Genomic DNA, 6,443 nt, shown 5'->3' with positions numbered 1-6,443 from the left:
ACTAAAGCCCCTCACGTGCACCAGCTGGCCACCGAGCGCCCTGGCCCAAGCCTTTGGTCGCGGTTCGTCTGCCGAACCGCGACTAAAGACTTCATTAGTCGCGGTTCCTACAGTTTCGCGACTAATGGGACTGGACGGAAGCCTCTTTTTCTACCAGTGTCAGCGAGCTCGGGGTAGAAGCTATATATTTGGCTTGTGTGCAGTTGTGCTAGCTGTGGCTGTTGCTAGTGTTGGCTTGTTTCTCGTTTGGGCATCGATCTATTTATAGGTGCGAGCAGGCCTCCGCTAAGCTACGATGCGTTTCTGCAGAGCAGTGAAACAACGGCAGAGTAGGTGCATATATTGCAATCGAACTCTTCGAACGTGATGCCCGTTGGACACGTGCACCGGCCGGGGATTTGTGGCTACGTGCATGTAAGGGCATCTCCAGCTTATTTCATCAAATCAAACACCCCAAATATTGGTGGACACGCGAACCAACCCGTGGTTGGATTGTTAGGAGGATGATAGTATATCCTAGCTCGGTGCACCCACGCAAGAAAATATAGAGAATTATTTTTAAAAATTCCAAAACTTTGTGGGAATAATCATTAACAAATGTTATGGGGCTTGCAAAATTTGGTGGTCAAATACCATTCGATGAGCTCTATACAAAAAAGATAAAATCACTAAAAATTAGTCAAAATGTGAGTTCACTGTTTTAGCAGATTTTGTAATTTTGTCTTTTTTGTACAGAGCTCGTCGAATGTTATTTGACCACCAAACTTTGCAAGCACCCATTACATTTGTTGATGATCATTCCCGCAAAGTTTTAGTTTTTTTAATGTTTTGCTATGTTTCCTGCGTGGGTGCACCGAAGATGGGTGCAGCCACTACTTTTCCTAGGAGGATAATGGTATTTCAGCCCACCAGAGTTCAAATCCTAGATTTGGGGTTGCTCTTGCATTATTCTTGAATTTATTTTAGGCTTCCGGCAATGTTTGTTTAGTGGGAGGAGACGTTTTTGTCGACTGTGAGGCATCTATGGTAACTTCGTGAAATCTCAAGATGCTATGCTGGCTCAATTTCTTGGAGATGCTCATAGAGGTAAAGTGTGCATGCATTCATAAGGGTAAGTATATGCTCGTATATGTAAGCGACTTTGATTGTACTGTGTTAAAAAATATTCACGGGTACTTCTGGACAGGGGATAACGAGGCGGTTGTTCAACCTTAGCCTCATTTTAAACGAACACTTAAACAACTAGATGAAATATATGAAAACCGAATGAAATTGAAACAAGTTGCCTATATTTACATGCAAAACTGGACGTGTTCAACTAAAATTTAAGGAAACTAAAAGAAATTATGTGAGGTACCGGATGGTGATCAGCACCTCTATCACCGTCCGTGACATTGTCATTGCCGCTCCCTCTATAGTTGTCATCGTCCTTCTAGCGGTGGCGGCCGCCTAGGGGTCATGGCAGTCCTAATGGGCGGCCTCGTGCAGAAGATCGGCCGCGTCTCGATCGCGGTGACAATCGGGCGCATACTCCGGCCCCGCCGCCCACCCTTCGCCTTGGCCTTGGCCTTGCCGGCGAGGGCAAGGGTACGCTCGGAGACAGCCAACCCTATCTTGTAGAGTTTGTTGCTAATCCAGTGCGGGCGCCAGGCGGACGTCTAGGCGGTGGTCCGATCGTCGACTCAGGCCAACACAAGGACTGAGTCAGTGCACCCAGTTTGTTGGCATGTTTGAATTGGCGATTGTATGGTGCGCCATGTTGAGCCGCTTCCGATGCTGCTCCTTAGCTACCGGTTGGTCGACCTCTATCTTGGCGCGCAAGGATGAGGCGTCGTTGCGGCCGAAGTAGTTAAGGTTTGGCCCATGTGTTAGCTATCGCTGGGGAGGGTTCCTCCTTCTTCACAGCGGCTGCGGCGCCACTTCCTTGCCGCGGCAAAAACACCCGTGCTGGTTGCATGGGCAGGAGGACGCCTCTGTCTTGACGCGGAGCCGCAGTGGGGACACCGTCTCCTTCTTAACGCGGTGACATGGCGGGGAGGACAGTTCCTCCTTGACACAATAGTCATGTGGCGGTGAGGGCGGCACCGGACCACGGATGAACAACGACCGCGAGAGGAGCACCTCGACCCACCATGCGTACTCCTCGTCGGTCCTCGTGGCCTCGGCGTGGACGGGTGGCTGCTGCTGCCCGCCTTCATTCGAGGAGGGCACCACCTTCTCGGTCTTCACAGTCGATGCAGTGGAGCCCGATGGGCTCAGGGACATTGGACGGTGGCGCCATGATCCGGAGCTCCCGCGGATCCTACTAACACAGACTTGGCCATGCCGAAGGTGTGCGCAGAGAGGAGAGGCGAGACGGCAACATGTAGGAGATGGGGTTGGGTTTTCTGGAGGCAAGTGGACCGGCACCGTATCAATGCAAGCACATCGTTGGAGTAGGCTTCTCTGTTGCCGCGCTCACATTGAAGCGGCTTCGGTCAGTCGTCCGTGTTAGAAATAGTTTAAACTCTATTGTAATCTCATCCAAACTCTATCTCTACTCCCTGTCTTCTCATAGCTATCCAGGTTTCCTCATGTACGAGGGTTGACTCCTAGCGATCAACCTCTTCCTGTATCGCACGACATATTGCCAGAATTAATATATATCGATGCGGCCCTCCCCTTGGGAGAGTAGGAACGCTTCTTTTACATGGTATCAGAGCCACTCTTCCAATCTAGCGACAAACAAATCTAGCGACAAACAGAAACAAACCACCCACCCACCCATCGTGATCATGTCTTCCGCCTCAGCTCCGGTCGTCCTCAACCTTGGGCAACCCCAGTCTGAGAAGCTATCGAGGGGCAACTACCTCCTCTGGAAGGCCCAAGTGATGCTCGCCCTGCGAGGAGCGCAGGTGACAGGGCTCCTGGACGGATCGGACGCAGCGCCTCCGAAGCAAACGGAGCAGCAGCAGCAAGACAAGACCATGGCCATGGGGCCAAATCCCCTATATGGACCTTGGCTCTCGAAGGATCAACAGGTTCTGAGCTATCTGCTGAACTCTCTGTCGAAGGAAATTCTCGCGCAAGTCATCGGGAAAGAACATACCTTCGATCTCTGGACTGCCCTCACCACCCTCTTCGCGTCCCAATCTCAATCTCGCATCACCAACCTTCAGATCGCCATTACCACCACCAAGAAGGGCACCATGAACAGCTCCTCCTACATTGCTAAGATGAAGTCTCTCGGTGACGAGCTAGCAGCAGCCCGGCGCCCTATTTCTGATCCCGAGATGGTGGACTATGTCCTCGCCGGGTTTGACCGTGATTACGATCCGGTTGTGGCAGCCATTGGTGCCATCAAGACCTCCATCACCGTTGATGACGTGTTCGCTCAAATTTCTGCCTTTGATCAACGTATAGAGATGCTTGGTGATGGAGGCGAAGGAGGCTTCCACTTATCTGCCAATATGGCCTATAGAGGGCGCGGCCAGTTCAGATCACGGGGGCGAGCCCGTGGCACCAGAGGGCGTGGCCGTGGGAGGCGTCCTCCTTCCCCTTCAAGAAACGGTGGCAGAACCTCGTGGGGTCGTCCACAACAACATCAGCAACATCGTCAACCTCCTCACGATTATCCAGAGTGCCAGATATGCCTCAAGCACCACCGCGGGGGTGCCCGTGAGTGTTGGGATCATTACAAGGAAGATGAGTACGAAGAGAAGGAGGCCCATGCTGTCACCGACTCCTACGGCATCGACACAAACTGGTACGCAGATACCGGTGCTACACATCACATCATAGGGGAGCTGGACAAGCTGACGATCAAGGACAAGTACCCTGGACAAGATCGAATACACACCGCAAGTGGTTCTGGTATGAAAATTACGCATGTTGTTAGTTCAATTGTCAAAACCCCCATGAAAAAAATTGCATCTAAACAAAATTCTATATGTGCCTGAAGCATCCAAGAATCTTCTCTCTGTTCATCGGTTTACTCTTGACAATCGTGTGCTCATTGAATTCTATCCTTATTTCTTTTTGGTTAAGGACTTGGACACGTGGAGAATCCTTCTTAGGGGCAAGTGCGTGGGAGGTCTCTACCCACTCATCTCTTCATCATCATCATCGTCAAATAAACAAGATTTTGTTGCTGTCAAGCCCTCTTCAACAAAGTGGCATAGTAGATTAGGTCATCCCTCATCAGTTATTGTTAAGCTTATTCTTAGTAAGAATAACCTTCCCTACTCTCACGAGTCTAGTATTGAGTCTGTTTGTGATCCATGTCAGCAAGCTAAAAGTCATCAGTTACCATACCCTATTTCTATCAGTGTTTCTACTGCTCCCTTACAACTTATATTCTCAGATGTTTGGGGGCCAGCTCCTACTTCAGTTGGTAGACATTCATATTATGTAAGTTTAATCTTTGACTTTAGTAAATATACATGGATCTACCTTCTTAAGACACGATCTGAAGTGTTTTAAGTTTCCAAGAATTTCCAAAATCTTGTCGAACGGAAACTAAACACTAAAACCATTGCCATACAAACTGACTGGGGAGGTGAATACAAGAAGCTCAATTCTTTTTTCAAACAACTTGGCATCTCTCATCATGTTTCGTATCCTGATGCTCATCAACAGAATGGTTCTGCCAAACGCAAACATCGCCATGTTGCTGAGGTAGGGATAGCCTTGCTAGCTAATGCTTCCATGCCACTGAAATTTTGGGATGAAGCATTCTTGACTGCAACATATCTCATTAACTTGCTTCCAAGCAAAGTCATCAAATTTGAGACTCCCATCACACGTCTTTTTGGTATCACTCCAGATTATAAATCCCTTCGTGTGTTTGGTTGTGCATGCTGGCCCAACCTTAGGCCATACAATACTCGTAAACTAGCCTTTCGTTCAAAAAAATGTGTATTTCTTGGATACAATGCAATTCACAAAGGGGTTAAATGTCTAGATGTGTCCACCGGCAGAGTATATATCTCGTGATGTCGTATTTGATGAGTCCGTTTTTCCGTTTGCATCTCTTCATCCAAATGCCGGAGCACTTCTTAGACAAGAAATTCTTCTTCTTCCGACACATCTTCAAAGTTTTGATCATGGGGGCCACAGTTGCACTAACCAAACTGATAATTCTACCACCACTAGTGTTTTGTCTTTACCAGTGCAGGTTCATGCCCAAAACAGTGCAGAAAACGGTGCAGAAAATGATCAAAACCTTGCAGAAATTGAGGCTATATTTCATGCGGAGGAAGAAGACGAGATAGGCGCTGGACACGACACTACTAGGAAAAGGGCTATAGATAGAATTGACACTAATGGCGCACCAGGAAAGTAGTGCGCTACTACTATATACTAATGGCGCACCTGTTGGTGATGCGCCATTAGTTTGGAAGACACTAATGGCGCACCGGACAAAAGGTGCGCCACTAGTGATATTTTTTTTTTCATTTTTACATACATACTAATGGTGCATCCGACCGAAGTGCGCCATTACTAGTTCTAACTAGTAATGGCGCACCGGACAAGGAGTGCACCAGTACTGAATTTTTTTATTCCCTTTTTTGCAAAACAACTAATGGCGCACCGTGTCAAAGTGCGCCATTACTAGTTTAAACTAGTAATGGCGCACTACTACGCGGTGCGCCATTAGTATATATATATTTCTCACTACTACACGACTATCCCGCTTACGGTTATCTCGTGGGGCAGGTAGTCCACGGATTTTCTGGATGCGTAAGGTGCATGGATGACACAACGTATCGCCAGCTAGATAGAGATCCCGGGTCTTTGAAAACTGTGTTCATGGGACATCGACGTCCCCCTCGCCGCCGACGATCAACCGCACCCTCCCCCGCTCCACCGGCCGCCGCCGCCGACCCCCGGCCCGCACCCTCCCCCACTCCACCGTCGCCGATGACCCACCGCACCCTCCACTCCACCTTTTTCATATTCATAAATATTTTCAAATAACAAATTTGAACATATTTAAAAAAAATTATTACTATTTTTATAAAAAAATATTACTGTTATGATTTAAACAAGTTTGAACATATTTAAACACAAATAAATATCAAACAACATTTTAAATGCACTACTACACGACTATCTCGGTTACGGTTATTTCGCGGGGCCGGTAGTCCACGGATTTTCTGGATGCGTAAGGTGCATGGATGACACAACGTATCACCGGCTAGATAGAGATCCCGGGTCTTCGAAAACCATGTTCATGGGACATCGACGTCCCCCTCGCCGCCGACGATCAACCGCACTCTCCCCGCCGCCGACGATCAACCGCACCCTCCCCCGCTCCACCGGCCGCCGCCGCCGACCCCCGGCCCGCACCCTCCCCCACTCCACCATCGCCGATGACCCACCGCACCCTCCACTCCGACTTTTTAATATTCATAAATATTTTCAAATAACAAATTTGAACATATTTTTAAAAAAATTATTAC

This window comes from Triticum aestivum, chromosome 1A (genome assembly GCF_018294505.1).
Source record: "Triticum aestivum cultivar Chinese Spring chromosome 1A, IWGSC CS RefSeq v2.1, whole genome shotgun sequence".
NCBI lineage: Eukaryota > Viridiplantae > Streptophyta > Magnoliopsida > Poales > Poaceae > Triticum > Triticum aestivum.
The sequence above is the reverse complement of the archived record's forward strand: the minus strand, read 5'-3'. Positions refer to the sequence as shown.